The sequence below is a fragment of the Mixophyes fleayi genome, chromosome 4 (genome assembly GCF_038048845.1).
Source record: "Mixophyes fleayi isolate aMixFle1 chromosome 4, aMixFle1.hap1, whole genome shotgun sequence".
Taxonomy (NCBI): Eukaryota; Metazoa; Chordata; class Amphibia; order Anura; family Limnodynastidae; genus Mixophyes; species Mixophyes fleayi.
The window spans coordinates 6,820,071-6,840,959 of record NC_134405.1 but is presented as its reverse complement, the minus strand read 5'-3'; the positions used below and the strand labels follow the sequence as shown (position 1 = coordinate 6,840,959).

The window sequence follows — 20,889 nt, the reverse complement described above, 5'->3', positions numbered from 1 at the left end:
AAGACAGATGAGTGGTGTCACTCACAGACTATTACTGACATGGAAACAGCAACAATACATATAGAATAAGGAGGGATCTAAACCAGGTCCAGGAGAAATGATCTTTATGAGGCAGTGAGTGTGCTACACACAGCGAGCCTCCCACCAACCAAAATCCCAGAGACATTATAGTCCATTTGCATTACTATAAAACAAAACAAAAAATGATGGTGGCCATCCATGACCACGCTTTCTGTGACTTTAAAGGACAAAATATCCCAAGATCTGACATCTTTAAAAATTCAAGTGACATGAACTGCAGGGGATCACCAACATCCTATGAGCTCAGTACTACAAATATAAATGGTGCTTCACTTTCTAACTCTTCAGGGGCTAACAGACACCAAGGGCTAGATTTACTAAGCTGCGGGTTTGAAAAAGTGGGGATGTTGCCAATAGCAACCAATCAGATTCTAGCTTTCATTTATTTTGTACCTTCTACAAAATGAAAGCTAGAATCTGATTGGTTGCTATAGTTAACATCCCCACTTTTTCAAACCCGCAGCTTAGTAATTCTAGCCCCAAGACTCTTTATACTAACTTAGTAGATCAAGGTCCAATCATTATGTCCAAACTGGGAATCCTCCCTGAATCCCAGGCCAGCAGCCTTCACCAAGGATCTTCATCAAGTAGACCTAAAAGATGCCACAGCCTTAATGGTATAAAGTCAGATGCAGAACTTGAAAACCCCCACTTATTGTGCACAACTTGGTTCCTCCGCTCTCATCTAGGACTCATTTTGTTTAACATGAGACGTGTTCTTATAAAATGATCCTGCTTCACCAGTGCAAGCAAGGATCTGCTATACAGTTCATAACTGCACAAAGGTCTAATATTGTCATCTGCCCTTCAATACGAATGGACAAACTCTGGCAGTGTGCCTATCCTAGACTCAGTGACGCTTTCCTCTGAAGCCACGTGGGCCACTTCTCACAGCTGTCGAAGACCTCAAAAATGTTATACTATTGGCCTAATGTTGTAATAGGTGTTGCCTTTGTTGTGTTTCCCATTGTTTGTTTTCCATCACAGATTGACCCCTATCACCCGATGAAATTTATTGGTCTACATCACTCTTCTGCAGCTTGGACTTTCGTTCTTCAAGTTGTAAAAATGTTTAGAAAATATTTATTTGTTATGTGCCTTCCCTTTAAATGACAAAAGACAAAACAAGGTGACAGGGTTTGTGCAATTCTCCTGGACAGATCACCCTAGAGCAGCGGTTCTTAACCTTTCTAGTGATCGGCTCCACAGTGAATCTCAAAATACGTTCTCGCACCCCCTTGAAAAATGTGTTGTCTTCTTTGTTAGGAAACTGAATTTATTGCAAAACAATTTATTTATTAAAAAATACATATATATATTTTTTTAATTTTATTAAACTTTTTGATACAAAGTTCTTTTTTAAAAAAAAATTAACATATAACTAAAAGTAAACAAAAACATATACTATGACAGTCATTAAATACTAGTAAGGTCAAATCGTAGTAGGGATCATTGGTTCCATGAGTACACAGTAAAGTCGAGTCAAATTTATAATTTTATATTAAAAATCTAAAAATTAAAAACCTATCGTTACCGCTCGCACCCCTAGAAATGCTTTCTCCCACCTCTGGTTAAGAACTGCTGCCCTAGTGTATATCAACTTCTCAATTTCATAAACCTGTGTGACGATTATGTATGACATGAATTTTCATGTATGACAATGTGTATATTGTACGTAACCTTCCAAAGTGTATTTTGCTGACTGACGCCAGTGACCTATACAAGTGTCAAGAGTCTTTTGAAGGTAACCAGGCTAGACAGATACCATCTCTGAGAGCTCCAGAGTTGGGTAGATAGTCCGGCCAGTCCAGCAGAGCAGAGATGAGAAGCATGCCCTCTGAGAGGCCAGACATATATCTCAGGGATAGATAACTCCCTTGGAAAGACCTGTGTCATCCTGGGAATCAACCTGCCCTGACATTGAAAGAGCTAAATTCCAAAGGTGGGGCTGAGAGCAGTGTAAGATGTAAAATCCACTGCCTGACCTGATAATGTTGATCATTTTCTCTGAGGAAACCTGCAAGGTAGAAGTGTGCCCTCAAAGTATACTCCTCTCACGCCAAGTCTTAGACTAGTAAGTTAGACTCTGGTTTTATTTCCAATTTTATTTCTGAAAAATATTTATGCAACATTTTGTAATTAAGCGTTGGAAACATTTTTCGGATTAAATACATTTGATCTAGCATATTCATGATTTTGTGAAGTTGTGAACCAAGTGAGGCTCATGCTATATGTGTTTGTTATTTAGGTGTGTAATATTAATAAGTGGTTTGGTGAATGTAAGGACTCCAGAGTAAATCCTTCGTGGTCGCTACACGTGGCATACGGGGATCGCAAGGTAAAATACGCACGTACACACTCGCATTGCAACATTTAGTTATTTATGTAATTCATATTCATATTGGTTCCGTTACACAATCATTTATGAGTAGATAGTATTTAGTTTATTATTAGTTTATATAATATGATTATATGTACACTTCAGTGTTATTTAAGGTTCAGGTTATAGGAAAGGTGTCATTTCTAGTATCATATTAAATCCCTATTCATCAGCAGCTGTCCGGTGCATTCGGCGAAGAGATCACACATTGTATACTCTAGTTATTGATGTTAGTGAATAAACCACTTAATATGATACTGACCATAAAATGCTAATAGACTAATTGTCACTGGAGATTCAGGCGGGAAGAACAGAGCTCATCCTCTGGTGAGATGACCCCCACCTTTGGATTCCTTAGATTGAACCAGCCTATGACCTGTTTACCCTGGACCCATCTGAAGTCTGGACCTATAGAAGCAAGCCACGTCATCTCTATTGTTCACTCTAACACTGACTGTATATATAATCATAGCTGCACCCCCACTAGCCTCAGTCTACTCTGATCACAGTATTCAAGGGTGAGTTTCTGTGCACTGGTGCCCGTGGTTAGCGCAGCGGTATGTATGTATCTTTTGGTATTGACTGTACTGTACTGTACTATATCTTAAATATAATAATGTATTGAATTGTTAACTATTTACATCTGCTAAAATAAATCACTTTGTGCGTTGGAAACACAATACAATCGCCTATGTAATGCTTATTTGAAAACGATAGAATTACTTTAATACCAAGATGGCGGGTGTTAGACGACACGAAGGGGTACAATTTAATGAACAATATCCATAGCTAGAAACCATACGTCTTGTTGTCCCTGGCCGCTAAAAGGCATTTGATCACATTTTTTGAAAATCAATGTTCCGCATGTTATCTGTAATGGGTTTTTTATGAAAATTTATATCAGCATTGACTGGTCTGCACCGAAACAGTTTCCGCAAATGGTGCAGTTTCCCTGTATTTTGCAATATCTAACAGCACGAAACTAGGCTGCCACCCCCTCACTTTTGATATTTGTGTCAGTGATCTAGCCCCTTGCCATCAAAACTCACTCAAATTCCCTGTATCTCCAGAATTACCTCTGGTCACAAAATCCCCCTTTGTGCCAATGATGCCCTGCTTTTGGGTATGAGCCCCCAATCATCCCTCACAAAGCTCTGGAAGGAATAAGATCCTTATGGCCTCTCCCGGGCTATAAAATCAACCCAGGAAAAGAATGGAGGTTCTAGATTTTTACATCTTAAAGGACACAAAATAAATATGACTGAAGCACCTACGGGTATACATAACGAAACACTACCACCAGCATTATCAAGTTAATTACCCATCAATAATAGAAACAATTAAAACAGACCTCAATTAGTGGGATAAAACTGGATTGGTCAATTCTGTTAAAATGAATGTGCTGCCCAGACTCCTCTACTTATATCACACACTGCAGAGACCATTATAGTCCCAACGCTCCCATTTCACCTCTGGCTCCCAAGATAATACAACCCTCCTCATCTAAGTCTCACCCTGTGATACTGTTCTATCAATTTGGACCTACGCCACCAAGTGTTATAACGTAACGCCCTCCTCCTCACCAACTGCACATCTCTGAAGGAACGCACGTTCCCTTCAGGTCATGAGGACCATCCTTGCGGCCCATGGTTACGTGGAGTGAGATTTGTAAATGATTTAGAATGAGCCCTTGTTTTTCCACAACTTTCTGAGCTCCAGGAGGAGTACACTATCCTATCGAGAAGCTGTTACCAGTTTTCGCAGCATAGGCATTTCTATCAGACAATCATATCTAACCTCCATAGGAAGCCCTTTACATCATTCTGTTTGCGCCGTGCATCTTCCATCTCTGCAATCTACTCTGACCTTACTACCCCGGGTCTGCCAATGAAAGATTCCCACAAACTGCTGTAGGAGACCGATCCGACACAAGGCAATGGATGAGTAGGAATGGGCTGTGATAAAGGAGAATACTGCCAGTAGTTCCATCTGTGTTAAAATCAAGGAACATTTGTGTAAGCTCTTGGATCACTGGGACCAAATGCCAACAAACCAGCATTAACTTTACCCACTGCCTGAGACAGATGGAGGAGAAGCAGTCAAATAGGTTCTTTCCTGCACATCTGGTGGGTGATGTCCAAAACTAACACACATCTGGCAGAGTATAAGGGACCATGGTACATGGTACAAGTGGATGTTTCTCTATTGCCAAAATTCTTCCTCCTCCTGGTCACAGTCCTGTTGGCCTCCCATCATCAAACAATCTAATCAGGCACATTATTGCTGCAGCCAGCTGCCAACTTGAGGCTGGCTGGAAATCCTCTACCACAACCGCACAACAGGTGGTACTCCGTAGGTTGTGGTACACCTATCACATGAAGTATAATGTGTTGCCCAAAACTGTAACATCTGTCCATCTTTACCATAAACGCACACACGTATTGCATTAAGTATAATGTCTTGTCCCAAACTATACAATCTGTCTATTTTTGTCAGCAGTCGCGGCGGCCGCGGGCACCGCCGCAACTCTTACCTTTCTCTTGCAGGCGTCCCGGCCGTCGCTATGGCGACCGGGACGTCACTTCCGGAAACCACCCGACCGTTGCCAAGGCAACGGTCGGACGCCAGCAGTAGTAGCGCTGCGTCCCGGCAGCTGGGGACAGCCGGGCGCATGCGCAGAAGCGCCCACAAGCATGTGGGCTGATTAATATGGCAAGATTGAGCCTGCCCATGTGATTTCAGAGCTAGGCTCTGATTGGCCACTACTGGTATTTAAGGCAGTGAGGTCTGCAGCCTCACTGCCGGTTATAGCGTTCTGTCCTCAGTCCTGCTGCCTGCTTGTGCTATCCGTTTTGGTTCCTGCTACCTTGGATTTGACTACCCGTGTTTTGACCCCTGCTTGTTATTTGACCTGTGACCCTTCTCTTCTGACCTTGACCTTTTGCCTGGAATTCGGATTTTGCTTCTCTGCCTGTGAGTTTGACCCTTCGCTTGCCCTTGGATATTGCATCTGTGCCTGTGACCTTTTGACCTAGGATTCTGCTTATACTACTGTCCACCAATCCCTCCACTTCTGGGAACTCCTTAAGTCAGTATACGTTACTCGACCCTCGGTCGGCCCGCAGCCCAGTCTGTCCCCACCACTAGGGGCTCCAGCGAACACCTGGCCTTCAGAGAAGTTCCCGAGTTTCACTGTGCTGACTTGGGAGTTCCTAACAATTTTAAGCAGCACAACATAATTTGAGATCAACATACTTAATATAACAGGATTCGGAATCACTCAATACCATCCAGCTTTTAAGTTCCTTCCCATTTCATTTTACCCATCTCCTAGTCTACCACCCCCTCAACGCCAAAACTGAATTGATGGTCTACACCTAATATTCATATTAACTAAATAAATTACTTGGTAATTTTGTTGTATGCAATATATTGTAAACACGTGCTGTATATATTCTCCGTTTTTACACAGAACTGTATGCAACGCCAACATGCGCAAAGGACAATAACAACAACAAAAAAGATATTTAAAAGCACTAGACCAAGTACAGATTATGGCACTGGTGACCGTTGCCTCCTCTAAGTACAGATGGGAGATGAGTCACAGAATGTGGGTGGTGTTTTGGATCCCCCCAAAATAGATGGAAGTGATGATGTTCAAGTTATTTTTCTATATTCTTGTTTCAAGTGTTTATAGCTCTTTTGTTCATATCGCTCTTTTACAGCTTTTATGGCTACTTAAGCTCTTTGGCTTGGTTTAGTAGCTCTTATTACCTTTACTATTAGATTGTGTAAATGTTGGTGTTAGATGTCTTTATTGTCACTTATACACAGTCAGCTCCTCCTGATTGGGGCCAGTGATCTTACAAGAGCTGATGAGGATCAGGGAGATGTGTGGTGTAAATGTGATGGATAATGGGAGCTATCTAACCAGTGGGTAAAACAATAATAATAATATATATAATGTGCTGATCTGAGGAGGATCTTTCTTTACCTCCACTTCATACAAAGAAGAAACCTCCAAATACCGAGAGACTAATATATTATTATAGAGAGATATTACCTCCGCCTTGTACAAGGCCCGGATGTTGTATATGGGTGACTGAGGGCAGCAGTCCAGGTTCTAAGATGGCGTCTGAGAGAGCGTGTGGCCACGCCCCCTGTTTAGCGTCACTGGTTATATATATCTGTAACACCAATACAGTGTATAAAAGACTACGGAAATATGGCCGCCGCTGTCCTGCACTGAGAACAATACAGCAATTTGAGCTATTTTACTGGTAATTAAAATTTTTAAAATAAAACCACAAAGTTCCCTCTCATCTGTGTCGCACACACCTCCCGCTATTCCCCCCTCCCCTCACCCTTTAACATTTACATGCGGCCATTTTCCGTAGTCTCACACACACGCTATTGGTGTAATAGAAGTGACGCTACCAGGGGGTGTGGTCACATCATCTCTCAGACGCCATCTTACGTCACAATAAATGAGAGAGCATGTAGCCACGCCCCCTTGGCCAGCGTCACGAGTGATACAGTTGTACAAATATTGTGTATGGAAGACTAAGCAAAAATGGCCGCCGCTGTTCTGTAATGAGGACAATATAGTAATAACTATTTATTTTGGTTGTGATTAAAAGATTACATTAATACCACAGAGGTCCCCCTCATATATTTCCTACACACCTGTATCTATACCACCCTCCCTCACACATTTACAGTTGCACTCGGCCATTTTCCCGTAGTCTCCTATATACTATATTGATGTTAGGAACTGCAGAGGGGGCGTGGTCACATGGTCTCTCAGACGCCATCTTACCTGGAAGCTACATCCGGGCCCTGTACAAGACGGAGGTAATATCTCCCTATAATAATATATCAGACAGCGGGAATTACCCCCATAGAGTTACCCCATGTTTATGTGCAGCCTCCCGGCGATCAGGACTTCATACATGCGGCTGAGCTCTCACATCAGCTGCTACATAATCCTCATTGTGCTCCTGCTGCAGTCAGCAGAAGGCTGTTAGTAATAGCAGAGCTGGTTATTATAATGGCAGAGCTGTGAGAGACTTATTACCCAGACCAGCTACACCCCATACACCACAGAGGGGCTCACACACCATGACTAGCCCCCATCCCCTCCTTCTACCCCATTACCCCACATCCCCCTACTATCACCTCCTACCCAACCACCCCTCACCAAGTGCTACTAACACATAGCTTGTGTAGTGCTGGAGACTAGCCCCCATCCCCCTCCTTCTACCCCCATTACCTCACATCCCCCTACTATCACCTCCTACCCAACCACCCCTCACCAAGTGTCACTAACACATAGCTTGTCTAGTGCTGGAGACTAGCCCCCATCCCCCTCCTTCTACCCCCATTACCTCACATCCCCTACTATCACCTCCTACCCAACCACCCCTCACCAAGTGTCACTAACACATAGCTTGTCTAGTGCTGGAGACTAGCCCCCATCCCCCTCCTTCTACCCCCATTACCTCACATCCCCTACTATCACCTCCTACCCAACCACCCCTCACCAAGTGTCACTAACACATAGCTTGTCTAGTGCTGGAGACTAGTCCCCATCCCCCTACTTCTACCCCCATTACCCCACATACCCCTACTATCACCTCCTACCCAACCACCCCTCACCAAGTGTCACTAACACATAGCTTGTCTAGTGCTGGAGACTAGCCCCCATCCCCTCCTTCTACCCCATTACCTCACATCCCCTACTATCACCTCCTACCCAACCACCCCTCACCAAGTGTCACTAACACATAGCTTGTCTAGTGCTGGAGACTAGTCCCCATCCCCCTCCTTCTACCCCCATTACCCCACATCCCCCTACTATCACCTCCTACCCAACCACCCCTCACCAAGTGTCACTAACACATAGCTTGTCTAGTGCTGGAGACTAGCCCCCATCCCCTACTTCTACCCCCATTACCCCACATCCCCCTACTATCACCTCCTACCCAACCACCCCTCACCAAGTGTCACTAACACATAGCTTGTCTAGTGCTGGAGACTAGCCCCCATCCCCTTCCTTCTACCCCCATTACCCCACATCCCCCTACTATCACCTCCTACCTAACCACCCCTCACCAAGTGCTACTAACACATAGCTTGTCTAGTGCTGGAGACTAGCCCCCATCCCCTTCCTTCTACCCTCATTACCTCACATCCCCCTACTATCACCTCCTACCCAACCACCCCTCACCAAGTGTCACTAACACATAGCTTGTCTAGTGCTGGAGACTAGCCCCCATCCCCTCCTTCTACCCCCATTACCTCACATCCCCCTACTATCACCTCCTACCCAACCACCCCTCACCAAGTGTCACTAACACATAGCTTGTCTAGTGCTGGAGACTAGCCCCCATCCCCCTCCTTCTACCCCCATTACCTCACATCCCCCCCTACTATCACCTCCTACCCAACCACCCCTCACCAAGTGTCACTAACACATAGCTTGTCTAGTGCTGGAGACTAGCCCCCATCCCCCTCCTTCTACCCTCCATTACCCCACATCCCCCTACTATCACCTCCTACCCAACCACTCCTCACCAAGTGTCACTAACACATAGCTTGTCTAGTGCTGGAGACTAGCCCCCATCCCCCTCCTACCCCCATTACCCCACACCCCCCCCCCTACTATCACCTCCTACCCAACCACCCCTCACCAAGTGTCACTAACACATAGCTTGTCTAGTGCTGGAGACTAGCCCCCATCCCCCTCCTTCTACCCCCATTACCTCACATCCCCCTACTATCATCTCCTACTCAACCACCCCTTCACCAAGTGTCACTAACACATAGCTTGTCTAGTGCTGGAGACTAGCCCCCATCCCCCTCCTTCTACCCTCATTACCCCACATCCACCCTACTATCACCTCCTACCCAACCACCCCTCACCAAGTGCAACTAACACAACAAGTGACTCTCTCCGCTGAGTCACCTTTAATCACACCACACTCTTTTGGACTGGTAGGGGTGGAAACCAAAACAATAGAAGGGCTGCGCTCAACCCCAATTCAGGCAAGGGCAGCAATACTCAGGAATCCCTTCCTGTAAATCAAACTTATACACACAATGTACTGCGCTCAATTGCGAAAAATGCGGATATACACTGATTAAATATTATTGAGTGATAGATGTAGGTGCATATAACTTGTGCTATTGGTGAATATACATCAGAATATAATAAAATTGAAGTGGTCAAGTGTATGACTCAAATTAAGAGAATGGTATAAGGAGGCTATATGAATATGAGACAATACCATTTGAAAATAAAATCAAATAAAAAGTGAAAATGATAAACAATATGAAGAGTAAAGACCAAGGGTTTAATCAGTGATTTGTCATACACATAGAGAACTAAAAAACATGGCTCTGTTACATCATGTGCCAAACAGATTAAAAACAATAAGAAATATGTAAAATTATACCAATAAAAAGTCAATCATAAATCCAGCAGGGTTCCAGCGTGAACCCTTTCACAGGGAATCCCAATGAATTTGGAAATAAACTTCCTATCCAAAACGTCACAATGAGATAAATCCGATAGATGGAAAAAACTTTTGGGGATCAGAGAGCCGGTACTCACACTTCCAGATCACAGATTATATGTGGCAGGGTACCTGACCAAAGGCATCAGGATCCGGGGATCGCGGTCCAGATGATATCCAAGCGGCAATTGTAACAGTGAAGCTCGCAAACCATGTGGGTAATGAAACAGAACAGCGGGGAAAAACGGAGTGTGTTCCAGCGTGGAACGCAAAATCCGGATATCCTGTTGTGTCTAGCGGATGTGGGTGTGTCCAACGCGTTTCATCTGCTCTGCAGATTTCTTCAGGGAATGTAGATAATGGGTTGAGATTGTATAGACGTTTATATAGTGTGGCCAATAATTGAGTGAATGGATACCTTTGAATTGGTCAGCTGTTAATCGACCATAATGTTAACATTGCCAGCAAATGCTTGTATGATTAAACAAGCATGCTGCAATATAATGAACATAATACAATATTACAGGTGAACATATATATAAAGCTTGCAGAATACAAACAAGGATGACAGCGCTAATAATCTTAATAAAAATATACATTTTACAGGTGAGGAAATAATATTACTTCTGGGTATGTCAATAAGTATTGTAGGTGTATACAGATAATAGGATGGACAGTATGCCTAATTGAACCAATATTAAACTATACAACAAAAGGACTATTATGTAACTGACATATACCTCTGTTGGAATGCATATATGATGGAATGTCAGCAATCAAAATACAGCAATAATGTTATAATTTGCAATTGTTCTCATCAATCATCATTTCAATAGTAAAACCGTAATGATACAGATATAGGTACATATTGTGTATTGGTACGTAGGAGATGACGTGCCTTTACACTCAATATCACCGTATTGGGATGTTTCTACTACATGTACTCTACTGTACCGGATGTTCCCGGAAGGTCGCCCAACCCGGTACTAGACCAGCTCCACTCTGCTTGGCTTCCAAGTTCGGTGGGGATTGGGCATTTCCAGGGTGGTATGACCGTAGTCTACATGGAGACACAATACCCAAAGGGACAAAGGTGACATAGGCACTGGATAGTCATCAACTAATACCCAATAATTCACAATATCCTAATGATATGACATCATATTATAATGAGACATCATATTCCATATTAAGTCCTCGTGGTGCTAATGTGTTAAAATAAAAGATCAGTCTGGTTTCTTCCCTGACTGATCTTTTATTTTAACACATTAGCACCACGAGGACTTAATATGGAATATGATGTCTCATTATAATATGATGTCATATCATTAGGATATTGTGAATTATTGGGTATTCGTTGATGACTATCCAGTGCCTATGTCACCTTTGTCCCTTTGGGTATTATATATATGTTCACCTGTAATATTGTATTATGTTCATTATATTGCAGCATGCTTGTTTAATCATACAAGCATTTGCTGGCAATGTTAACATTATGGTCGATTAACAGCTGACCAATTCAAAGGTATCCATTCACTCAATTTTTGGCCACACTATATAAACGTCTATACAATCTCAACCCATTATCTACATTCCCTGAAGAAATCTGCAGAGTAGATGAAACGCGTTGGACACACCCACATCCGCTAGACACAACAGGATATCCGGATTTTGCGTTCCACGCTGGAACGCACTCCGTTTTTCCCCGCTGTTCTGTTTCATTACCCACATGGTTTGCGAGCTTCACTGTTACAATTGCCGCTTGGATATCATCTGGACCGCGATCCCCGGATCCTGATGCCTTTGGTCAGGTACCCTGCCACATATAATCTGTGATCTGGAAGTGTGAGTACCGGCTCTCTGATCCCCAAAAGTTTTTTCCATCTATCGGATTTATCTCATTGTGACGTTTTGGATAGGAAGTTTATTTCCAAATTCATTGGGATTCCCTGTGAAAGGGTTCACGCTGGAACCCTGCTTGATTTATGATTGACTTTTTATTGGTATAATTTTACATATTTCTTATTGTTTTTAATCTGTTTGGCACATGATGTAACAAAGCCATGTTTTTTAGTTCTCTATGTGTATGACCAATCACTGATTAAACCCTTGGTCTTTACTCTTCATATTGTTTATCATTTTTACTTTTTATTTGATTTTATTTTCAAATGGTATTGTCTCATATTCATATAGCCCCCTTATACCATTCTCTTAATTTGAGTCATACACTTGACCACTTCAATTTTATTATATTCTGATGTATATTCACCAATAGCACAAATTATATGCACCTACATCTATCACTCAATAATATTTGATCAGTGTATATCCGCATTTTTGGCAATTGAGCGCAGAACATTGTGTGTATAGGGGTGGAAACCGTCTCTACTGGCTCACTTTTGCCAGTAAAACAAGTCAGCTGGGCCTCAGGACTCGGATTAGGGGCACACATCCAGAGTGCTAGTGCTGTGGGACAGTCCATCCATAGGTGACTGGTTTTCATGCAGCTGTAGCTCTACTTCTACAGCCTGGACTCCAGTTTTCTCTGAAAACTCCCAGGGACAGAACAGGGCGGTGCCTGGCGAAAGGTACCCGAATGGTTGGTACTTGCTTTTGGGGGTGAGTAGAAGACGAGTGTCCCCCTGTTTGTACAGTTCTTTGGGGTTGGCTGTTAGCCTGGCGCTTCTGGCAGTGTGACCTCAGTGCCACATACTGATCCGCTAATTAGGCGGCTGCTTCCATGGTGGCTGACTTTGTGTCCAGCACCCACTCTTTCACCTCAAGTGCACACTGGAGGTGAAACTGCTCTTGGTACATCAAGACTATTACCTCCTCCATGGTCTGGGCACCTGCGTCGCTCACTCACTTCCTGGCCGACTCCCGCAGCAGGTTGGCAATCTCTTCATGGGTGGCGTGGAGGTTCTTGGCAAGGTCCTCAGTAGGCCTCCACTGCGTGTCCTTGTAATGTGCGCACCAGATGTTTAGCATATTCCTCTCTGGGGCCTGCAGGTCATTTCAAGTACCTGGAGGTGCTCATCAATATACCCAACATTGTCCTCAAATTTAGAACAAGGTAAAGATGACAGCTCTGATCCCCTAGGGGGCACCTCCCTCCTGGGATGCATGGCTGATGCCCTTCCCTCTTGGCGCCATGCTGCGATGACCTGTGCCCGCTCAGCTGCAGTCTCATTGTCTCCTAGGGATGTCAGCTGGACCCTTAACCTGGCTGCTCTGCTCTCATCATAGGACAGAGGGACTGATTCTGCTGATACCGTCTGTTTAGAAGAGAGCACTGCTGTCTGGAGGTCTGGTTCACATTGTTTCCGGTTTTCAACTGGGCTGCCACCTTGGCCACTGTCGCTATCAGTTTCCTCTACCGGGGTACCACGCTGTAGGTTCCATTCTCTCAGTGCTGCTCTCATCTCTGCCCTGTTTGGCGAATGGCTGAAATCAATGCCATTGGCACTGCACAGAGTCTCTAGATTCGCCTTGGACACGTTGGTGTAATCAGACATCCTGTGCGTTCTCCTGGCTGCAGTGATTCCTCTCCTGAATAACGCGGCTCTCCTGACTGGTGCGCAAACAGCCGCCTGGAGCTATCGCACCACTTGCTACCAAAGATAAGTGACAGGATAAACTGCCTATGTCATCCTGTCTGTTGTGTTGCTAAGGACCGGTTTGGCTTGTCTTCCCACCGTCCACTTCGTTTATTCCAAATGCGCCCTCTAACCGCAGTAGGAAGGGCTTAAGCTTCTGCCACTACTGTACTCCTTAGCGGAATCCAGAATCGCGTCCTTTTGGGTAACTCTCGCTGCTAGTGTACCACCTTTGCTGGTACCCCTGACCTCTTGCCTTCAGATCAGGGTTGCTGTGGATGATTTACTCTTGTAGTGGGCAAAGCGTTGGTACCGTGCTGGGTCTAATCTGTGGTTACAGGAATTACAGCAGGTAAGTAGGCATCAAAGCAGGTTCCTTAGGCAGTTGATGTTTATTAGCTCAGAAAGTCCTGAAAAGGACAGTTACATCCATTAGTTGAAGGTACTAGTGGCATCCAGAAAGGTACAGATGAAATAATGATACATGGTCAAACAGAGCTCTGACAATACAATACAGATTCTGACATAAATGTTAGCAGGGTTGTAACACCGTCCCCTGATCCTAGATGGCTCCGCAAAGACTGATAAATCACATTCAATAATTTAACATCAGTATATAATCTAATCTTGCATCTAACACAGATTAGCTGTCACACCAACCTGATTTTCTCATATGTACTGTCTATATTGTTAGGAGGCTTCCTGTCTCTCTAACAAGACATGCACACAGGTAACGACCCCCTGCTGGACTTCAGGCCAAAGCAGGTGTTTGTCACTTCTGAGATAAAAAGAATAATTAACTTAATTTAGGATTTCCTTTCCTCCTTTCTTACACAAATCCAATTTCCTCCCTGGTCTGTCTCAGCAATAAATACATTTCCTGTACAAAAGTGCAGCATCATATATTAAAAATCAGTACATTTGCAGTGATATAAATTAGCGCACTTAAATATATTTATATGATAAGTTTATAAGTGATCCAGCCACACCTCACTCCTGGACACATTACCTGGGCAAAAATAATTGCTTTTCTTTAACCCAACAGAATTAGTCACAGTGCCATCTACCCCAGTTTTAGCTGTCAAAGAATCCACATCAGTGTCAATTACATCCTTTTGCAAGAACATTGTCACCTGTCCCTTCCTCCTTACATACAGATAGCTTACACAGTTCAGGTACAATTGAACCTACATTTTCCCTGTCACATCCTGGCACATAGGACAAAATAGGGGTACTCTCATTAAAGTTAGTAACATCATTATTAGTGACATATTGAGATACCATTCTAACTAAATCAGTTCCAAGTAACACATTTGCAGGAATATTGTCACCTGTCAGTGGAAAAACAGGTTTAGATTCTAATGCAATACTATTTTTGACATTAACATCGTTACCCGTACCATGTACAATATGTCATTCTCTTTCCCTATCACATCCTGGCACCTGGGAAGAAACATGGATACTGTCAGTAGATTCTAATACAGTAACGTGTAGCATTAACATCAATACGCACTTCAGGTACCATAGAACAAACCTCCCCAGTACCTGGGGAAAAACGTGGATATTCTCAGTCAATGACGCCATCATTAGAGACCTATTGAGACAGCATCCTACCTAAATCAGTCCCAAGTAACACATTGGTAGGAATATTATCTGATACCCCTACATCTCTTAGACCTCTTCCAGCACCCCAATCAAGGTAAACCTTGGCCATAGGCACAGTAAGGTGAATTCCACCCACCCCTTGCGCACAAATACATTTTCCTGTAAGGAAGTCTTCTAACCCCACCAGTTCTGAACGCAACAGCGTAAAATTATCACCCGTGTCTCTTAACCCCACAGCTACCTTGTCACCCACAGTGACTGTTTGCAGGTGGTCCTTCCTGCTCACTTGGGATCCAGCAAAACACGGGACAGCTGGGGACAATTGCAGGGAATTGTACCCCCCCCCTGTGGAGGATGAAGTGTCTTCTTTTCTCGACAGACGGTACTGATGTGCCCCACTTGGTTGCACACAAAACACCTGCAGGTATCTCTCAAAACAAGCTTTGCCCCGACCTTCCCAGAAGATGAAGAAACAGGGACTGATGTTGTTGAGGGGGTGGCGTTGTTCTTCCTGGCCGCCACCCCTTTCCAGGCAGACTGCCCTGGTGCAAAAGTCCCTCTTTTAGCTGAAGGTGCCCGGGTGACAGTATACTTATCCGCCAGTCTAGCTGCTTCCGCAGTTGATTCAGGAGCCCATTCCACTACCCATTCCTTCACATCAGCTGGGCACCAAGTGAGAAATTGCTCCTGGATCAATAAATCTTTCAGAGCATCAAAAGTGGTGATCTTTAACCCTCCAATCCACTGTTTGAAGGAAGCAGTTGGTCCACAAGTCCTGAATAAGTGTCAGAAGCACTGCGTTTTAAATCTCAAAACTTCTGTCTGTGTGCCTCAGGGGTGACATTAAAACGCTGCTACAGGGCACTTTTGATAGCTTCATAATCTCCATCCATCTCTGGTGGAAGGTCTGCAAAAGCATCTATGGCTTCTATGGCTTTCCCTCGGAATCCAGGGGTTAAACACTGTGCCCACTGATCATTGAGCAGTCCATTATCTGCAAGTCTTTTCAAATCCTTGCAAAAAAGCATCCAAATCTCCGTCCTTTTCCAGAGCCGGGAAATTCTCTATACAGGGTCTGCTGATACCAACCTCTCTGGCTTCTGGCTGGTTTTGGAGCTTAGCAAGCTCCAGCTGGTATCTCCTCTCTGCCTGTTGCTCGGCAGCTTCTCTTTCTACTTGGTGCTCTATCTGGCGCTCCGCTGCCTCCCTGGCATTACGCCTCTCCTGGCGTTCAGCAGCTTCCTTCAGGAACTGCTGTATAAGCTGCCTTTTGGTTGCAATATATGCTGGGCCAAACTATTTTAGGGCAGTTTGCAAATAAATGTCCATAGCAATGTCCACACTTGAACTATTTGAATCACCAGAAAGTAACAGTCCATGATTTTAAGCAATATCCACAGTCGGGTCCTCTTCTGAATCCTGGTTGTACACTTCCTGGGACAAATCTCCAACTTGGTACTTATCTCTCTGCAAGAGGGCTTCAATCAGTTGCTCCTTGCTTTTGCCACTGGTGGGGAATGTTCCCTCCTCACATTGTGCCCTCAGCGCCTCCTTTGCCATGCGTTTATATGCATCAGCCATCTCAATTAAGTTGCAAAATAAAAGAAAAGAGGGAAGGGAACTATTTTGTATGTATAGCATTGAGCTTTATTCCTCACAAGGATACTACCAGTTTTTAAGTGCAGGGAATAATTACTTAAACCCAGCACTTTATGCTCTAAAAATTTGAAAAATCCCACAAGTTGCCAACAGTCGTCAGGGATAGCCACCTCTATCCACTCCCCTGATTTAATATCTTATCATATATTCTAACAGTCTCACAATATATCACCTCTGTTATGTCAGGAAACTTCTAACTACGTTTACCAGTCACAGACAGCACTCTGTGCACTCGTGACTTGGAAGTGTTTACTGTATGAGGTTACACACGATTCCAACACTCAATCTTCCTCTCACCTATCGCACAGGTTGCAGATTTGCCAAATCGCCCCCAAACAGCGCTCACACAACCACCCCCACTTCGGCCTTGCCACCACCTATTGAATAAGGGCAATAGGACCCCCAACTGGCACACAATGAGCACTCCATGTTACCCACAGTTTAGCAAGGAACACACCAGCAATCAAAGGGTTAACACTTAACCCCTCAAGGTTTTATGACACAAATGTACATGCAGGCACACTCTCGGCTTGGTATACAAATGTATCCACAATTCACACCTCCGTGTTTAAAGGGTTAGCATGGTCCAGCAATCTATCTCTTCTAAAAAAAAACCAGTGAATTTGTTTAGAGCAATAAGGACATCATTTATTAATTCTTAGATTTAATATACAAAAAGTACAATGCTTACAGGTTATGAAAACAATTAATAAACAATTGGCATACAGATAAAAAATTGCATAACAGTTATAAAAACAAATGGGATGAAAGTACAGAGCATAAATTACGTATAAGAATCTGTCTTACTTGGGTAGGTAGAAGAGATGGACAGTCCTTCAATTACATTGAGCCCCAAGAGACTGACAGTTTGTCTCTTCACAACACAGGTTTTTAAGCAAAATCAAATGGGACGGGATTCACAGGGGCAGAGTGGATGCTAATATGGGGGCAAAATGTCCCCTGGGTGTCACCTAGGGTTTTATTCAAAACTATTCTTAAAGTTTTGACCTGTCTTAAACTTTTTCTCAGATAGATCCCGCAGCGACATAACTGCTCCGTCAATACACCGGTCATAATCTCCCGCACATTTAAATACCAAACATCATGGAATTATGACAATTTGACATACATTTCCCACAGATATGTGATTATAGCTATTTCCGGATACCACCAGTACCTGTCATTCACAACCCTGGTGTGGTTTTTGCCCGTAAGTATGGAGTGGCACACGGATTTTCAAAACATGAAATATGAAGGCATTTTCTTTGATGTTCATATTTCTATATACCTGCATAGGTAGCCTTCATGTGTTGCCTTTGTGGTCTCCTTGTGTAAGACCTAAAGCTGTGAACGGCTCCCTCCCATCTATCCAAAGTCTCGTTAGGTGTCAAAAAAACTCTCCTATGTCAGGATGTAGCTCATCCCAGGGGCCTTTGAAGTTGCCCAGCTTCCCCTGAAAGTGATCCTGTTATTTTTTTAACAAAGAGGTGGCAGAAGCCTCAGGTAAACACACACCAGACCCCTCTGACTTCACATTTTACACCTCAGTAGCACAATTTATCAATGGATTCATTTGATATACCATATTCACACTGCAGTTATGATCAGGCCTTATTCCCCACAATTATGTTACAGTTTAAGCCTTATAAACTGTAAGCCTACATCAATGTATATGAAGCAGAACACATTGGGCCTGAATCATTAAGGAAAGAAAAGCAAAAATAAGAAGTATTTTTGCACCCTTGACAAAACCATGTTGCTTTGGAGGGGGGAGGTACATTTAAAATGTGGGGACATAGTTATAATTTGGGTGGGTCAACCTTAGATGTTCAGTGTAAAAATAAAGCTATCAAGTATTTGTGTCCTACATGAAAAAACAGCCAGTATTATTCTTATGTGCAAAATAATAATTAATTTGCACCCCTTGCATTGAAAAGATGCAAAGTTACTCCTTTTTTGCTTTACTTTCCTTGAATGAATCAAGCCCATTGTATCTACACCATTAGATGCCATCTATGATCTTATACAAGTTCAAACAGGTATTCTGAATATTATCCTTTATGTTGTGTAAAAGCTAAGCAGGACATAGTAGAGCAGCTGAATGGTTGGGGGACATTGCTAATTTTGCTTTAAATATTGGATGTTATATATTATATACCGTTATTTTTAATATTGTACATTATTGATTTTTATTTTTAAAATCTGGTAGATTTTTATTGAGTTTTCCATGAATCAAACTTTCAGAAAAAAAGCAGAATAAACAGACATCTAGTACAGTTCATACAAATTAAGGTTCCTTGTCAAGTTTGGGAGATATATAGAGTTTGGCATCTGACCTAAGACACCTAAATAAGCAATGAAAATGTATAAGAGAAATAAAACAAAAGCTATTGCACTTTTTCAAAAAACACAGTAGTCTTTCAAGGCACAGAGAGCCAGGCGGTCAAGGCCTGTCCCCCCCCCACCACGCAAAGGTAACCAGGGTAGGAGTGATTTGATAATAAAAGTTTGTGCATCAGGAAGGCCGTTCATAGAGCCCCTCCCCTCCCGCCAGTCCAGCAAAACACACCATCATTCCTGAGCAACCAGGTCCTCAATGACATCCTATGTTTGGAGCTATACCATCTAGACCAGATTTTATGGTACTGAGACTTGGCCTTTGGGAAGAGCATACATGTGTCTCTCCTGTTGCACCGTTGCATTGACTAATGGCCACCACTTGTGAGAGTCAGGTGTATCAGGAGCGAGTTATCCCCAGGCTAATATAACTATTATTCTTGAGATTAAATATATATTTATATATAAATTTATCTATGGTGTCCTCCAGAGAGATACCATACAGACACCATCTAGCATCCAGAGAAGCAGCAGCCAGCATAGTATGAAGGACATAGTCCTAGACAGCAGGCCAGGAAAACTTGGATCACTTGACACTCCCAGGACTTATGCCAAAAATCACTAGTATCTGAGCACTTTGGGCAGGAGGTGTCTGTTCTTTTTGCCAGGGTGTAGTAGACCCTATGTAAAATATATAGGTGAATCTGCTGATATCGGAGGCAATAAGTAACGTCTGAGGCTCTTAAGCACCTGGGACCAATCCTTGTCCATGAGCAGACCCAAATCCACTTCCACTTCCAATCAAAGTGTGGCTAAGCTATCGGGAGTCAGTTCAAAATTGAGAGTGGCATGCAATATAGAGGTAGTTTTGCAGGTGCCCACTGTGGACAGCAGGTGTTTAATCGGAGAGGGCTAAATTAAGGTGGGGTTGGGGATAATTGTGTAATGAGAGCTTGATGGAGTTAAAGGAAGAAATAAGAAGCTGAATTGGGAATCCCAAACTCCTGCGACAACTGTGCAAATGAATTGAAGCATCCTTCTTGATATAGTTGGCCAAGAGCAGTCACCCCCAATCTCCGCCATATGTTATAGTCTCGTAGCTTAGGAAGCTCGGGGAGATTGGAGTTATCCCATAGCGGAGTAGAGAGGTTGTGTCCGCTACCCTCCAATAAGCAGTGTGCAAATCTCAAGATCTCAGTAGCTTGTCTAACAATTGGAGTGTAAACGAGACTGGAATCAATATATATCTTTTTCTCTTATTATTAAATTTTACATATAAGTATTCAAATATATATACATATATCTATGTCTATATATATATATATATATATATATATATATATATATATATATATATATACCGTATATACTCGAGTATAAGTCGACCCGAATATAAGCCGAGGCACCTAATTTTACCTCCAAAAACTGGGAAAACTTATTGACTCGAGTATAAGCCTAGGGTGGGAAATGCAGCAGCTACTGGTAATTTTTTTTTTCTTCAAAAGCTCACTTCTGTTTAACTACTGTAATTTCAGTCAGAGTTTTAAACACTCAGGATAATCACAGTCTTAAAAAATGATGTCATAACTCAAACATTTCTATAGGGATTCTCACCAGATCTTTTGTAGGTCTATTAAAGTCCAGATTAGAGGACTTTAAATGTTTATGTGCCATTCATTCTCGTTTTACTCACACTCCCGAAAACCAGGCATTC

At 43.1% G+C, this 20,889-nt stretch overlaps 1 protein-coding gene and 1 pseudogene across 1 annotated transcript in view; one reads left to right on the top strand and one right to left on the bottom strand.

The window, feature by feature from the left end:
- Positions 1 to 7,249: 7,249 nt before the first annotated feature.
- The window catches only part of LOC142150979 (uncharacterized), a 536,473-nt gene continuing 522,833 nt past the window's right edge, over positions 7,250 to 20,889 (top strand). The window contains exon 1 of the mRNA XM_075206197.1: positions 7,250 to 7,315. The gene's annotated coding sequence lies outside the window, so the exon portion shown is untranslated. The remainder of the gene's footprint in view (positions 7,316 to 20,889) is intronic.
- Positions 10,921 to 11,039, bottom strand: LOC142155482 (5S ribosomal RNA; annotated as a pseudogene).